Genomic DNA, 18,622 nt, shown 5'->3' with positions numbered 1-18,622 from the left:
TTAGGAACGTCTCAGCGGTGTGAATTTGTGGTTTTCTATTCTCCTTTCTTCATAGTAATCTGCTTTGATATTTCTGCCGGAAACACATGAAACACATGGGGGGGGGGGGGGGGGGGGGGGTCTTAAAGCAAGAAGATTGAGGTCTGGAAGTCCAGGGGGACCGGGAGAGCGGGAGAGAGATTAAACCTCTTTGAGGGTGACACCATGTGTGTTGTGTGTGTCTGCGCTTCAAAGCATGTGTCTCTGTGTGTGTGTGTGTGTGTGTGTGTGTGTGTGTGTGTGTGTGTGTGCACAAAACCCTTCTCATAGAAACGTTGTCATCTCTGCAGTGGTGAAGGATTACATATGTTGTCTTTTGACATGCCATCTATCTACACAATACTGATGGACCTCATGCTGCGTCTATGCTGCTGCCCGCCCAGCCAGCAGTCATACATTACTGTTCAATACAAACAAGGTACAGAGATAGAGAAGGGGGACTGGAACTATCTCTTCAACACACTAGATAATGCCTTACAGAGGGAAACCTAATCAACTGAGAGCGAGGGAGAGTGAGCGAGAGAGACAGAGAGAGAGGAGGAGAGATGGAGAGAAAAAGAAAGGTTCAGTGCATTAGCAGTCGGAGCACTTAGCGTGTGGAATACCATTCATTATTCATTAGCTAATTCACCATGTATAGTAATTAAAAACACAGCTCGGTCCAAAATGGAAAGTGCTATTATAGGTAACAATGGATTTTTCCCACATCATTCTAAAGAGATTGCTGTTTCAATCAGTGCAATCAAGCCTCAGACTTTGTGATTAATTTAGCATATAGCAGCACTTCCAGATGAATACTCATAAATGTGAACACTTGTAAATGGAAGGATTGACAATTTTGTGTGAAAATGTAAAAAGGAAAAAATCAACCATAGTAAGAGATCTCTGTGGTGTTGAATCAATTCTCTTTTTTGAATCTTCACCCAATTCACATATCTGTACTGTAACATCACATTGGGGCATTTGTTTTCCTTTACGAGAAGGACAAGAGGTAGAGTGAGAGCAGAGAAAAAAGCAATGTGGAGTTATGGCTGCTGGACAGGAGCTCTCTCTCTCTCTCTCTCGCTCTCTCTCTCTCTCTGCGTCTGTCTCTCTCCTTCCCTCGCTCCCTCTCTCTCTCTCTCTCTTTGCCTGGGTGCAAAATGTAGGCACTCATCCCCTGAATACAGATGGCATTACACAAGCAATCTTGTAAAGAGCTGAGATGCACTGACGTGCTGGTGGCTGGAACGGCCAGAGAGCCAGAGTCCAGCTCCAATGCCTTGCCATGCCAAGCCCCTACAGTGCCATCAGAAACTATTCATACCACTTGACTTATTCTACATGTTGTTGTTGTTACAGCCTGAATTCAACATGGGTTACATTGATTTTTCTCTGTCACCCATCTACACACAATACCCCATAAAAACATGTTTTCACAAATGTTTGCACATTTATTGAAAATGAAATACAGACATTTAATTTACATAATTATTCACACCCCTTTGCTATGACACCAAATTGAGCTCAGGTGCATCCAATTTCTTTTGATTATCCTTGAGATGTCACCACAACTTGATTGAAGTCCACCTGTGATAAATTCAATTGTTTAGACATGATTTAGAAATAAACACACCTGTCTATATATGGTCCCACTATAAGAAATCACAGCTGACAGTGCATGTCAGAGCAGAAGCTATACCATCTCCGAAATAGAATTGTGATGATAGGCAGATATCTGGGGAAGGGTGTAATTTCTCGAGTGTTGAACGTTTCCAAGAGCACAGTGGTCTCAATCATTGGGAATTTGTTTTTTTTTTGGGGGGGGGAATACCCAGAATCTGCCTAGAGCTGGCAGTCCTACCAAACTGAGCAACCTGGCAAGAAAGACGTTGGTCAGGAAAGTGACCAAGAACCCAATGACCACTCTGACAGAACTACGAAGCTCCTTGGCTGAGATGGGAGATCCTGCCAGAAGGACAACAGTCTCTATAGCACTTCACCAATCGGGGTTTTATGGGAGAGTGGCCAGACGGAAGACACTTCTGAGAAAAAGGCACATTACAGGATGCCTGGAGTTTACAAAAAGGCCCGTGAAGGACTCAGAGCATAAGACAAAATATTGTTGTGTGATGAGACAAAAATTGAACTATTTGGCCAGAATGCAAAGCACTATGTCTGGAAAAGACAGGCACAGCACATCACCCATCTAACACCATCCCTACTGTGAAGCATGGTGGCGGCAGCATCGTGAAATGTTAATGCTTTTCAGTGGCATGGACTGGTAAGGATAGAGGGAACAATGAATGGTGCCACACATAGGCAAACCCTTGATGAGAACCTGCTTCAGAGTGCAAATGGCCTTAGACTTGGGAGAGGATTTACGTTCCAACAGGACAATGGCATACAGCCAAAGCAACGCTGGAATGGCTTCAGATCAAGAATGTGAAAGTCCTTGAGTGGCCCAGCCAAATCCCAGACTTCAATCCCATTGAAAATCTGTGGAAAGACTTCAAGATTGCTGTTCACTGCCTCTCCCCATCTAACTGAACAGAGCTTGATAAAATCCCCAAATCCAGATGTGCAAAGCTGATCCAGACATTCCCAAGACGACTCAAAGCTGATCCAGACATCCCCAAGATGACTCAAATCTGATACAGACATACCCTAGATGACTCAAACTATTCCAGACATCCCCAAGACAACTCAAAGCTGATCCAGACATTCCCAAGATGGCTCAAAGCTGATGCAGACATCCCCAAGACGACTCAAAGCTGATCCAGACATCCCCAAGACGACTCAAAGCTGATCCAGACATACCCTAGACGACTCAAAGCTGATCCAGACATCCCCAAGACGACTCAAAGCTGATCCAGACATACCCTAGACGACTCAAAGCTGATCCAGACATCCCCAAGACGACTCAAAGCTGATACAGACATACCCTAGACGACTCAAAGCTGATACAGGCATACCCAAGACGACTCAAAGCTGATACATCCCCAAGACAACTCAAAGCTGATACATCCCCAAGACAACTCAAAGCTGATACATCCCCAAGACAACTCAAAGCTGATACATCCCCTAGACAACTCAAACCTTATACAGACAAAACCAAGACAACTCAAAGCTGATACAGACAAAACCAAGACGACTCAAAGCTGTAATAGCCACCAAAGGTGATTCTACTAAGTATTGACTCAGGGGTGTGAATACTTATGTCAATTAGATTTCTGTATATATTTTTCAATACATTTACTAAGATTTCTAAAAACATGTTTTCACTTTTGTCATTATGGTGTATTGTTTGAAGATAGGTGAGATTTTTTAAAAATTTCATACATTTTTCAATTCAGGCTGTAACAACAAAATGTGGAATACGGCAATGGGTGTGTAATGGTTTCTGAAGGCTCTGTAAGCTGGAGCGCCCCAGCAGCCAAGCCCCCTGGCCTATGAAGTGTGAAATGAGCCTTTGTTTATGTAACACCTTAGTTTTCAGCGTCCACATGACTTATGTACTTCTATGCGTCTTCTATGCTGTTTACAGAGGTTATAGGTGCCTTATTCGGCATTGCAGCTTAAGCTTGTTGCATTGCAAGAATTAAGTATTAGCTACAGTAATATTTGACAAGCGCTCAACAATGCCTGATTTGCAACTTATTAGAATTTCATAAGCAGATTCCTACGTATCACAGCGACAAACCCTACAATAAAATGTGTGTAAAAGTATTTACTCCTCTGACATCGTCCACAAGTGTTATCTTTATGAGATACAGTCATCTTTTCTCCTGCGCACGTCCCTCGTGGCCCTCGTAGCTGCTCGTCCCCTTGTCCGGCACTGACGGGCTCCATGTTGCAGAAAAGGCCTGTCTCCTTGATCCTGGGTCATGAACACAGCCTCATCTGAAGAGGGACCTTTAAACACAGCTCTGTTTAATTAGACACCCTTATGTTCTCCAGCCCAGGCTAACAGGGTTGTATTCATTTGGCACCGAATGGAAGAAAACGGAATGAAACAGGAGGCGAATACCAGAGGCAGTCCAATGAGAGATGCTAGTGTTTGTTCTCTGTTGTAAAAGGTTTTGCTACGTGTTCCCTAATGAATAAGACTCAGATAATATGGCCCCACAAAGACAACCTCCATTTCCTTTTCTCTGATAAATCCCCATAAATGAGAAAGTGACTGCATTGCTGCAGGAAACATAGTAACTGGATCAATGATACAAGAAAACAACATTTTCATCAATTTATTATGGCAGAAAAAAAGAATCAAAGTAGTGTTTTTGAATCCCGGTGCATTTGGAGCAGCCTCCTCTTGTTCTTCACACATCTAATTTGCTCATGCATATTACAACATGCACCATTTGGCTCATGAATATGATATCGCCGGGACTGGGAGTCCCCGTAATCAACAATTAAGTCAACGTCTGCTAGTGGATTTCTAGATATGAGGCCCGGTTCTCTCTCTCTCTCTCTCTCCTGTGTATTAGTCTGATCACAACCATTGTTGTTGACTTGCTATTGCTATGGTAGAGCCAATATGTATGTATACATGCATTGTAATCCGTGCCTTTTCATGTCTACTGTTCATTGCATTCATTTTCATTTGTCATCTAATGATAATAATGACCTTTCATGACCAGACAAGGGAATGAGTCTCCCAAACCTACTGTGCTAGATCAGTGTTGACCAATCCATGTCTCCCATACCTACTGTACTAGATCAGTGTTGACCAATCCATGTCTCCCATACCTACCGTGCCAGATCAGTCTTGACCAATCCATGTCTCCCATACCTACTGTGCTAGATCAGTCTTGACCAATCCATGTCTCCCATACCTACTGTACTAGATCAGTCTTGACCAATCCATGTCTCCTATACTTACTGTGCTAGATCAGTGTTGACCAATCCATGTCTCCCATACCTACTGTGCTAGATCAGTGTTGACCAATCCATGTCTCCCAAACCTACTGTGCTAGATCAGTCTTGACCAATCCATGTCTCCCATACCTACTGTGCTAGTTCAGTATTGACCAATCCATGTCTCCCATACCTACTGTGCTAGTTCAGTATTGACCAATCCATGAATCCCATACCTACCGTGCTAGATCAGTCGTGACCAATCCATGTCTCTCAAACCTACCGTGCTAGATTAGTATTGACCAATCCATGTCTCTCAAACCTACCGTGCTAGATTAGTATTGACCAATCCACTCCTCAGGGACCCCCAGCCGTAGACTGTTGCACATATTTGTTAAATCCCAGCACTAGCACACCTGATCTAGCTAATCAAGGGCTTGAAGAATGAGTTGACCAGTTGAATCAGGTGTGTTAGCGCTGATAGAACACACACTCTCATTTACTCCATGTGTAACTCTGTGTCGTTGTATGTGTCGAACTGCTTTGCTTTATCTTGGCCAGGTCGTAATTGTAAATGAGAACTTGTTCTCAACTAGCCTACCTGGTTAAATAAAGGTGAAATAAAATAAAATAAATAAATAAACATGTGACAGCTCAAGGTAGCCTACCTGGTAAATTAATTTTCAAACACTATTTTCAAACACTACATGAATTCCATCTGTCACAATCATGGGAATAGGATTCTATGCTTTAGTGACAACCCCCATAAAAACTGATTTCTAAACCCTTCGCAAGGTTGGAATTTAAAATCTAAATTAGCTGAAGATCTAATTAAGAAATGTGTACCAAAATACTATGCACTCCTCATCCAGGCCTCGTACACAGGCTCGATGTGCACTCACTGGACTCTAACCACACACTCACACACACCACATTGACACACATTGACACACACACACACACACACACACATACTACAATGACACACACACACAGCTGTTACTCTCTGTTTATTATCTATCCGTAGTCACTTTAACCCTACCTACATGTATAGTACATATTACCTCAATTACCTCGACTACCCTGTACCCCCGCACATTGACTCAGTCCCGTTACCCCCTGTATATAGTCTTGTTACTGTTATTTTATTGTGTTACTATTTTTCCTTTAGTTTATTTAGCAGATTTGTCTGACTTTTTTGGGAGGAAATTGTTGGTTAAGGTCTTAAGTCCATCAGCATTTCACAGTAAGGTCTCTGCTGTATTCGGAGAATGTGTCAAATAAACCTCTGTTTGATTGGAGGATGCTCTCCACCCAACCCCTGCCCTGAAGCCGAACGATGGCAGAACTCCAACCTGCCATATGTACCATAGCATGGCTACTCTAGAGCAACAGAGTGGAGGGCTAAGTATGTCCTAAAGGAATACCTGGCCAAACAAAATACTACGCAAACACACCAGCATGTATATGATTGCAGGACTATTCAATCAAAAGTGACATTGGGAAGTTTTCTGGTAAGACTAACATTTTGCCCACTGCACTAAAGCTTGGTTTCAAATAACATGGTAAATATTGTATTAAAAGATTACATTTATCCGACCGTGAATTATTCTACAATGTAAGATTAGCACACAAGATATAACAGCAATAGGAAATATAAGGCAAGACTGCTGCAGTTTCTAACCAACCTACGCTGAACAGAACCATATGACGGATGAGGTAACCTTCCAAGGACAAGACTGCTGCAGTTTCTAACCAACCTACGCTGAACAGAACCATACGACTGATGAGGTAACCTTCCAAGGACAAGACTGCTGCAGTTTCTAACCAACCTACGCTGAACAGAACCATATGACGGATGAGGTAACCTTCCAAGGGCAAGACTGCTGCAGTTTCTAACCAACCTACGCTGAACAGAACCATACGACTGATGAGGTAACCTTCCAAGGACAAGACTGCTGCAGTTTCTAACCAACCTACGCGGAACAGAACCATACGACTGATGAGGTAACCTTCCAAGGACAAGACTGCTGCAGTTTCTAACCAACCTACGCTGAACAGAACCATACGACTGATGAGGTAACCTACCAAGGACAAGACTGCTGCAGTTTCTAACCAACCTACGCTGAACAGAACCATATGACTGATGAGGTAACTTTCCAAGGACAAGACTGCTGCAGTTTCTAACCAACCTACGCTGAACAGAACCAAACGACTTACTGTACAGAGTGAAGATCCAGTCTATGAGATAGAAATCTGGGGTGAGGTTGGAGCTCTGGAAGTGGTTAAATAGTCTTGGGAGGTTCTCTTCAAAGAACACCTCGAATGCAGCAAAGTTTTTCAGCATCATGATGAGGTAACCTTGCAAGGACAAGACTAGCTCAAGCAGCATACAGTAGCCCAATTTCCTTAGTCAGAAGATGCAAAGCATGTCAGTGAGACCTGTCGGATTGGTCTGTTCAGAGGACAAACATGAATTGAGTTAGTAATTCACTCCACATTTGATTGGTCACTATAGACCACAAATGACTGACTCCATTTCCTCATGATGAATGACTGTGAGGGAATATCTGCATGTTCACTGGAGTGGAGTTATCACGACCATCTCTTTAAGAGTTAGGTAAACAGACAATAAAACGAGAGAGAGAAAAGGAGATGGAGAGAGTAGAGTAGAGGTAAAAGAAAGCAGGGTGGGATTTGTGAAATAAAAGGAGTGAGTGAACGAAGATCAGCTTCCTCCATCCACATGACAATCTATCATCGCTTTAGTTATTACTAAGAATTTCTAAAGGGTTTTCCTGGTAAGAAGGAGTGTGCTCAAAGGCTTCCTACGGATATTACCAGATGAGATATGCAGACGCTTCGTGGCAAAGCCCTTTGGAGCTCTTTAGCATTAGCAGTTTTTAAGCAGAGGCCTGTATTTTATCAGAGGCATCTTCTACTGAAATAGCTGTATTTTATCAGAGGCATCTTCTACTGAAATAGCTGTATTTTATCAGAGGCATCTACTACTGAAATGGCTGTATTTTATCAGAGGCATCTTCTACTGAAATAGCTGTATTTTATCAGAGGCATCTTCTACTGAAATAGCTGTATTTTATCAGAGGCATCTTCTACTGAAATAGCTGTATTTTATCAGAGGCATCTTCTACTGAAATAGCTGTATTTTATCAGAGGCATCTTATACTGAAATAGCTGTATTTTATCAGAGGCATCTTCTACTAAAATAGCTGTATTTTATCAGAGGCATCTTCTACTGAAATACCTGTATTTTATCAGAGGCACCTTCTACTGAAATAGCTGTATTTTATCTGGAGCACTGTTGGATTCTATCATGTGTAGGAGTGTGATTAGGTAGGCAGAAAGGTGCCAACCAGGGCTTGTTGGTGGGTGGTTGGTTTACACTGTAGCTACGCTCTATTGGTCAAAGCTCTGCCATACAGAGGAAGATTCTATACCTGCAGTGACTCAGTGAATGGGTGCGTTTCAGATGCACACATTCTGCGCAGGTCTGCGCAGGTCATCAGACGTTTGCAGTAATTAGAGAAATGTTTGAAGTATCAGGAAGCACATCAATATGATATGATGATCTTCTAAACTCCTCAGGCCTGCATACTGTAGACTCTGTGTTTTTGGAACGAACTCATTAGATGAGCCCTTGAGATTCCATCCACGGAATCAGTGAGAGAGAGGAGGAAGTTTAGTGTTTCTCTGACCTAGACTTTCCCAGAGTCTCAAAAATAAACATCAATGGTTGGAGGCGTGGGGCAGTTCTGACGCAAAACGCGCTTGCATTCTATATCCTGGTTCATATACTACGTTCCTGTGAAAAGTCTCATTCTATATCCTGGTTCATATACTACGTTCCTATGATTCTATATCCTGGTTCATATACTACGTTCCTGTGAAAAGTCTCATTCTATATCCTGGTTCATATACTACGTTCCTGTGAAAAGTCTCATTCTATATCCTGGTTCATATACTACGTTCCTGTGAAAAGTCTCATTCTATATCCTGGTTCATATACTACGTTCCTGTGAAAAACCTCATTCTATATCCTGGTTCATATACTACGTTCCTGTGAAAAACCTCATTCTATATCCTGGTTCATATACTACGTTCCTATGAAAAGTATCATTCTATATCCTGGTTCATATACTACGTTCCTGTGAAAAACCTCATTCTATATCCTGGTTCATATACTACGTTCCTATGAAAAGTATCATTCTATATCTTGGTTCATATACTACGTTCCTGTGAAAAACCTCATTCTATATCCTGGTTCATATACTACGTTCCTATGATTCTATATCCTGGTTCATATACTACGTTCCTGTGAAAAGTCTCATTCTATATCCTGGTTCATATATTACGTTCCTATGAAAAGTCTTAACACATTATGACAAACAGTCTACCTGCTGGTTCTATGTAAAGTGTTACCATAGTATTTTCCGGTCCTTGTCAACAACCCTCTGAACTGTGTCCCTCTCTGGCATAAGAAGCCATCTGTAAAGTTTAAACCACATTAGCCAGAAAGCCAACATCACAGACAACGGGACAGGCCTGGCTTCTTCACATTTCGGATGCTAACTTTGATTTAAATGTCAGGATTGCAGAGTGACAGGCTGCGGAACAGGCTGAATAATCCTCTTTCAGGAGCACGGAACCATGACGATCCTGACTGCCACAGTGGCTGGAATACTGAGAAGAGTTCCATCGGTCTGGCCAGGCTGATACGTTGGTCGAACTCATTCACAAGCAGTCAACTTCATCGAGATATGGCTAGCTGTCTCCAGACCTGACACAAACATATGTTTCATCAGGGGGAGGGTGGTTCAGTAACCATCCACCAAGACTGGATGGGCAGGAAGATAGGGGCTAAATCAGGGTCAGTGCTCTGTGATGTTGGGGAAGCCCCACTTCAGAAGGACAGAACAGCTGCTTAGGGTTTGAGCAGGAGACACAAGGTGAGGGAGATCGTTGTTTACTAGAAAGGAGGGACACAGACAAACAGACACACACAGATACACAGACACTCATAAACATGCACAGACAGACACTCACGCACACACATACTGTGGAATTTGTCTCCCTGTGGAATTTCTCTTCAGTAGATCCCTCAACTGAAACACTATTGAACATCAATCCTGTACAGTATGAGTACAACAGGAAAGATAATGATCTGAACAAATGGATCAGCATGTTTGCCGTTGACAACAGTCCAAGACAGTCAGAAATGAACATTCCTGAACATTTTATTTCCTTGGCTTGCAGTCGTATAACACTCAATGGAAGCAGGCAGCAGCTGCCTACTGGAAGCAGAGCTGGGAGACATTTAAGTGATGCATGTCAATTGCTAGCCTGGTTACACCACTGAACACTGCAGCATTCCAGTGTGGTTTAAACAGGCTAGTCAATATAGTCACCAAAGGTTTATCTAAGTCAAAGGGGTTTAAATCCGAGCCTGGAAGTCCGGTTGTCTTATCTACCTGATAATTAATTGCACTCACCTAGTGTCCTGGTGTCCCAGGTCTAAATCTGTTCCTGATTAGAGGGGAACAATGAAAATCAACAGTGATTGTTTTCACATTAAAGGACCCTAACAGTGGCTGTCTGACAGCAAGGCTCATATACTGTAACCATCCATGGCTATATCAACATATGCACCATTTTATAAGATGAATATACATTATTACTTGAGAAAGATTGTCAATATTATGCCTGGTCAAATTGTAGGGGGCAGATAAGATACCTTGTATTCCGGACATGCACTGGATGGACACTGTAAGTGGGCTGATTGTTGCAGGATTGACACGCTCAAAAAATGTATCATCTTTTAATGGAGCAAGATGGAACCGAAGGCACTTTCTCTACTGGGTCGTTCCACTAAATGAGTGCCCTTTGCATCCCTTTGATATTTTAAGTAGAAATTGTGCACCAATATTGGATTTGAAAAGCCTGTTATATTCAATTAAATGCCCTTTAATAAACACCACATGGAGAATTTAATAAATTTGACTTTTTTTTATATGAATAAAGACTTGGTAATGTGGCAAAATTCAGCAATTTTGAAATGTCCTTCCATGCACCCTCTGTAACCTCCAGTAAAGACTGTAACCTACTGAACCATAACATCTCTCCAGGTTTTCACCATCGTTGTAAAGCCTAGTTATTTTGTTGCTTTGATAAAGTCCTTTCCCCAAGATGATTATTTACAGTGACCTCCAATAGTATTGGGACCGTGACATGTTGTTGTTGTTGTTTTGTCTCTGTAGTCCAGCACTTTGGATTTGAAGTGATACCATGACTACGAGGTTAAAGTGCTGACTGTCAGCTTTCATTTGAGGGTATTTTCATCCATATCAGGGGAACCGTTGTGAAATTACAGCACTTTATGTACATAGTTCCCCCATTTTAGAGGACTAAAAGTATTGGGACAAATTCACATATGTGTATTTAAGTAGGCAAAAATGTTGAATTTGTTCCCATATTCCTAGCATGCATTGACTACATCCAGCTTGTGACTCCACAAACTTGTTGGATGTATTTGCTGTTAGTTTTGGTTGTGTTTCAGAAGATGTTGTGCCCAATAGAAATGAATGTTTAATAATGTATTGTGTCATTTTGGAGTCACTTTTATTGTAAATAAGAATATAACATGTTTCTAAACACTTCTACATGAATGTGGATGCTACTATGATTACGGATAGTCCTGAATGAATCGTGAATAATGATGAGTGAGAAAGTTAGAGGCACAAATATCATGCCTCCAAGACATGCTATCCTCTCACCATTACAATAACAAGGGGAGGTTAGCATTTTTTATCATACCCCCAAGACATGCTAATCTCTCAGCATTACAATTACAGGGGAGGTTAGCATTTTTTATCATACCCCCAAGACATGCTAATCTCTCAGTATTACAATTACAGGGGAGGTTAGCATTTTAAATCATACCCCCAAGACATGCTAACCTCTCAGCATTACAATTACAGGGGAGGTTAGCATTTTAAATCATACCCCCAAGACATGCTAACCTCTCACCATTACAATTACAGGGGAGGTTAGCATTTTAAATCATACCCCCAAGACATGCTAACCTCTCAGCATTACAATTACAGGGGAGGTTAGCTTTTCTTATCATAGCCCCAAGACATGCTAATCTCTCACCATTACAATAACTGGGGAAGTTAGCATATATTGTATCATATTGTATCATCCAAAGTGGTGGAGTACAAAGCCAAAACAACAACAAATGTGTCACTGTCCCAATAGTTTTGGAGCTCACTGTATTTCATGTGATTAGTGATTCATTTTAGGGTAAAAAACAACAATCCGGCCCTCGTTTTAAGGTCAACCCTATTCTGTAAACTGAACTCTAGTTTTAATATGGTGAAACTTATTTCTTTTTAAATATTTTTTTTCAAGATAAATATTGAACATCTAATAGTGTAAAACCTGGTGAGCACCATTTTCTGGTGGAAAACTGAATGGGTCGAGCATAACACAGCAACCCTATTACTCGTAGACAACATTTTTTTTTTTTTTTTTTTACAAGCTTCCATTCATCCTGTCACAAGGGGATTTATGGCTGATTAAAGATGAAATCGTCAACTCTGTTACGGTCAACCCTGTTACTTTATTTGGCACTTAATAGGCACTTAATATAGTCATTTTTATTTAACCTCTTGAGATAGGGAAACTAGTTTTTTAACATAAAAAATTGATACTTTTTTCAATTTTCACCTAAAATGACATACCCAACTCTAACTGCCTGTAGCTCAGGCCCTGAAGCAAGAATATGCATATTCTTGGTACCATTTGAAAGGAAACACTTTGAAGTTTGTGGAAATGGGAAAGGAATGTAGGAGAATATAACACATTAGATCTGGTAAAAGATAATACAAAGAAAAAAACCAAACGTTCTTTTGTATTTTTTGTTGTACCATCATCTTTGAAATTCAAGAGAAAGGCCATAATGTATTATTCCAGCCCAGCTGCAATTTAGATTTTGGCCACTAGATGGCAGCAGTCTATGTGCAACTTGTTAGACTGATCCGAGGGACCAATTTTAACTCTGTTCAAAATGTTGTATAAAGACTGCCCAAATGTGCCTAGTTTGTTTATTAATAATTCTTCATGTTGAAAATGATGCGCTCTCCTCAAACAATAACATGGTATTATTTCACTGTAATACTACTGTAAATTGGACAGTGCAGTTAGATTAACAAGAATTTAAGCTTTCTGCCAATATCATATATGTCTACGTCCTAGGAAATGTTCTTGTTACTTACAACCTCATGCTAATCCCATTAGCCTACGTTAGCTCAACCGTCCTGTGGAAGGGATACCGATCCCGAAGAAGTTAACGACAGAATGAATGACATTTTTTACGACAGAATGTTAAAATGAGGTGAAAACAAAACTAAATAAATAATCTTAAAGGCATGGACCACAGTAGAAGTATGAGACAGTATATTGACTACAGTAGAAGTATGAGACAGTATATTGACTACAGTAGAAGTATGAGACAGTATATTGACTACAGTAGAAGCATGAGACAGTATATTGACTACAGTAGAAGTATGAGGCAGTATATTGACTACAGTAGAAGTATGAGGCAGTATATTGACTACAGTAGAAGTATGAGACAGTATATTGACCACAGTAGAAGTATGAGACAGTATATTGACTATAGTAGAAGTATGAGGCAGTATATTGACTACAGTAGAAGTATGAGACAGTATATTGACTACAGTAGAAGTATGAGACAGTATATTGACTACAGTAGAAGTATGAGACAGTATATTGACTACAGTAGAAGTATGAGACAGTATATTGACTACAGTAGAAGTATGAGACAGTATATCGACTATAGTAGAAGTATGAGACAGTATATTGACTACAGTATAAGTATGAGACAGAATATTGACTACAGTAGAAGTATGAGACAGTATATCGACTATAGTATAAGTATGAGACAGTATATTGACTACAGTATAAGTATGAGACAGTATACTGACTACAGTAGAAGTATGAGGCAGTATATTGACTATAGTAGAAGCATGAGGCAATGCATCAACTATAGTAGAAGCATGAGGCAATGCATCGACTACAGTAAAAGTAAGAGGCAATGTATCAACTACAGTAAAAGTATGAGGCAGTGTATGTACTACAGTAGAAGTAAGAGTCAATATATCAACAACTTTAGAATATGAGGCAGTGTATCAACTACAGTAGAGGTATGAGGCAGTGTATGGACTACAGTAGAAGTATGAGGTAGTGTATTGATGACAGTAGAAGTATGAGGCAGTGAATCAACTACAGTAGAAGTATGAGGTAGTGTATGGACTACAGTATCAGTATGAGGCAGTGTATTGACTATTGTAGAATATGAGGCAGTGTATCAACTACAGTCAAAGTATGAGGCAGTGTATCAACTACAGTAGAGGTATGAGGCAGTGTACTGATGACAGTAGAAGTATGAGGTAGTGATGGACTACAGTATAAGAATGAAATAGTGTATTGACTACAGTAGAATATGAGGCAGTGTATCAACTACAGTAGAAGTATGAGGTAGTATATCAACTACAGTAGAATATGAGGCAGTGTATGGACTACAGTAGAAGTAAGAGGCAGTGTATCAACTACAGTAGAAGTATAAGGGCAGGGGATGGACTACATTCGAAGTATGAGGCAGTGTATCGACTACATTCAAAGTATGAGGCAGTATATCGACTACATTCGAAGTATGAGGCACTGTATCAACTACATTCGAAGTATGAGGCAGTGTATCGACTACATTCAAAGTATGAGGCAGTATATCGACTACATTCGAAGTATGAGGCAGTGTATCAACTACATTCGAAGTATGAGGCAGTGTATCGACTACATTCGAAGTATGAGGCAGTGGAGGCCCATGTGTCTACTTCCTCTTAGTTCAACTCCTCAGTATGAATGAGACATAGCATGGTCATATTGTAATTAGTGCATATATTTTTCTAAACAGCATGCAGTATTGTTAGTACAATACTGTAAAAACACCTTCAGTAAACTGTAGGTAATAATTCAATTCTGACACAGCCCCCCCCCCCCCCCCCCCCCCCCCCCCAGTGTGAATTTAGGCTGCCCGGGGTGAATTTAGCCCCCCCAGTGTGAATGTAGCCCCCCATGTAATCTACAGTATTATCACTGAACAATGCTGACCAAGATCTTCACAAGCCTCACACTGGAGGACACTGATAGCCCAATGTTAATGAATGACCTTTAAAAGAAAGTTCATCCTCTCAATAACAAATGACTGGGGAAGATTGGCACCACATTATTAGATGGTATCAATCTTTCTGACTCATTTAGGATTGAGGCGTGGACATTTCTCTAAATTAATATCATGTGATCTAGACCACAGAAGGTGTGGAATACCAACTCAGCTCGACCCGAGAACGCTTTTGAGAAATGAGAACATCGCACAACATTTATATGAACTTCTATGTCATCCCAAACCAAACTCTTGGCAACTCATTCAAGCCAGACCTTGATACTTCATATATTTGAAGATGCTTTAGGCCAGAAGTCAGTGAGAAACTCAGACTGTGATTTAAGTCGATAAATCAAGGCATTAGACTGTGAAATGTAACATTGTATTGATTCCATGCTCACAGGACCCAACAGACGTGTCACTTCACACCATGAGTGCAATCTGCTTCCATGATTTGCACTGCTAAACATATTCAGTGCTATGGAATAGTAACAGTCAGTTTCAGGTTGAAGTAATTCAAGAAGAAGACCAAACAGCTTCCATCATAGTGATTAGTTAAACATGACTAATTTAAAGTGGTATATTACGCATATAGCAGACATGCCATTATTGAAAGAAATATAAATGGGATTTAAGGTAATGTGTGCCTTTGGCAAAACATGACAGGGGTTTCCTATTACCAGCATGAGACTAAAAGTAAATATCATTCTTCTTGAGCTGCTGGTCTTTTGGCAAATGGTGAATATGCAACAACATGTGAAGAGATAATATACTTCATGCATATTTTAATGAATGTTCTGAAGAAACACTGTTTACAGTGAGAAACCATTGAAATTAAAGTCCATACCAATTGAAACATTCATGTTTTCTCAATGCACAGTTGCCTTAAAACCTGCTAATGACATACATGGCATACAGGTTAATGGTTATTTATAATGGAGAAACTTACATGAACACAGTATTACTATCTAAAGAAATGTGCTTTCATGTTCTGGGGAATATGCTTTCATGCTCGGGTAAATCTATATAGGAGGCCTAACAAGGTATCGCCCTCCAGTATCCTAACGCGGGTAGTATTTTCAGCACCACCTTCCAATGGACAGCTCACATCAACACGTAACTCACCCAAGCGTGACGCCCCGTTGAGGCACCACAGCTATAATATAACACCCACTATTTAGAATCTGAATCAGCACCAAATTACATAACTCCTGGGTAGACATCATGCTCCTTCTGGTCAACAGTGCTCGGGAATCCGATTGGGGGAAATCAACACTAATGCACCTCCATCACATTCCATTAGCAGCTGTGCCACCGGAAGACCACTGGGGTTGAGACACAAGCAGTCTCATGTGGGCTGACACTCCGCTCGAGTCAATTGCTTTGAACGTCATAAATATCACGGTGGATTTAACATGCACGGATACAGAGTTGGTGGTTATAAGCTAATTGGGTGGCCGAGTCAGTTGAGAAATATTACTCAAAACATCCAAAATCTAAGAAACCCTATTGTAGAACTCACCTGAAGAATTTGGTGGGTCAATCTGGTGGCCCCCGTGCTGCAAATGTGTCATTACTAAGCGGCATGACGAACCACACCTGAGCTGAATATGAATGACCATATGACGTATTCTAGCAACATTGGTATAATGGCTATACAGGGATTTACAGAATCCCGAATCTACCTAAACACACTGTCTCACCAAACGGTTTAGGCCATACCCCATCATTAAATAAATAAAGCCTATTATTACGTATATATTTATCTAACCACTTACTATGTCTCTTTCGGACTCTCTCTCTCTCTCGCTCTCTCTTAAACACACATGCACATATACACACACGCAAGCGCGCGCGAGAGAGAGAGAGCTTCACATGGTTTAATTATGTCTTTAAAAAATGTGAATTAACATCAGCTATTGCACATGTAGCCTAAAGCGACATTATAGCGACATTAGTCTATAGCGGAAAACGGTGTCGTGTTGAACACCCGAATGACCACTCTGTCGTGAAGAGTAGCCGAGATGGATAAGAAAGATTAAAGTGCCTAACTTAATGTAGATATAAGAGGTGAATAAATCAAATAAAAGATACTTACGCATTTTCTCGAAGATATGGGGTTGTGCTCAAAATGAAGCAAAAAAAAAATCAAACACACCAGGGCCAAGGTATCCGATTGGATTGGCTGTAAGACCGATGCACAATTCTCACCCATGTGAAAGGATTCGAGGCAACCACACGTAGTCTACATCGACAGCAGCAGAATCAAAAACGTAAGAAAACGAACCTCGAACGCAATAAGAAAATATATAAATGATCAAAAAGAGGTGCATGAAATTGGGATGAATCCACCATTCCTGTGGTCACAGTGGAGAAAACCCGCGGGGTGCCGGTAGCTTTTGACTTTGTATTCCGATGGGGGGAAATGCTGCCGAGTTTGTGAGAGAGCGATAAGTCTGTGGCTATTTCTTCATATAGCCCTTTCCTGTGGAACTGAACGTGGTGCCCTATATAGGATTTCTCAGTGAAATTATTCTTGAGCGCACACAGTTAATGCCATACACCGAGATTGAAATGGACTATCCACATTTCGATTGATGTTCATCCCTTATTGGTGCAGTTCTCTGATAGCCTACTGGAGGATTTGCAGAGGTATAATGTCAGTTACCATAAAGGGTCACATGTCCAGGCAATATTCCCGAACATGATCGATGTAGCAAGCGTAGAATCAAAAAAATATAGAAGTATATGCACGGATGCAGTCGAGGTGTGTACATACATGTCTCAAAAGGACGCAGCCATTCTTATTCGAATGTTCTGATCCAGATTCGTCAAACAACCACCCAATGCATCCATAGCCAATCCATCAACTTGATTCCCTGGGAAATAACGCAGAGCCTAATACGCAAACCAATGGCATATGAGCGCGCGGAATGTAGCCTATATGCGCTCGGTATTTACTAAATATCCACCAGAAGCTGGTTTTCGATGCAGTCCGGTAGACCACCTATTTAACATAAGCGTAACTATTGATAACAATTTTTTTTGCGTTGTCAGGGGGATTTGTGGGATCCGTGTAATATCAGCACCATCAATATTCCGTGTGTACCATATCCACCGGGGAGCCACTGTGTTCTAATCGCTCTTGCGCTTGCTGCAGTCCATGGCTCGAATAGGGAGGGAGCACATGGAATTCATTAGACTGCATGGTCCGAGCTCAGCGATGTAAAAAATACCACTGCCGTGTGTGTGGTAGGCTATAGACTGCAACCTCTCTAGTATTCGCCTACAATCCATCGTCTCATTCTACCGACCTTCCATTTGGGTTACATCTCTCTGAACTCATTAATTATTGACTGATCAATAGCATTAACACATAAAGGCCAGAGGGAATGGTGTGTGTGTGTGTGTGTGTGGTGTGTGTGTGTGTGTGTGTGTGTGTGTGTGTGTGTGTGTGTGTGTGTGTGTGTGTGTGCGTGTGTGTGT

General features: G+C 41.0%; 1 protein-coding gene across 1 annotated transcript in view; it reads right to left on the bottom strand.

Moving 5' to 3' along the window:
* Positions 1-18,411, bottom strand: part of LOC118964963 (leucine-rich repeat-containing protein 4C-like) — a 39,808-nt gene extending 21,397 nt beyond the window's left edge. The window contains exon 1 of the mRNA XM_036981446.1: positions 17,235-18,411. The gene's annotated coding sequence lies outside the window, so the exon portion shown is untranslated. The remainder of the gene's footprint in view (positions 1-17,234) is intronic.
* Between the last annotated feature and the right edge of the window lie 211 nt (positions 18,412-18,622).

Source organism: Oncorhynchus mykiss, chromosome 6 (assembly GCF_013265735.2).
Source record: "Oncorhynchus mykiss isolate Arlee chromosome 6, USDA_OmykA_1.1, whole genome shotgun sequence".
Classification (NCBI taxonomy): Eukaryota; Metazoa; Chordata; class Actinopteri; order Salmoniformes; family Salmonidae; genus Oncorhynchus; species Oncorhynchus mykiss.
This window is presented reverse-complemented; position numbering and strand designations above follow the sequence as displayed.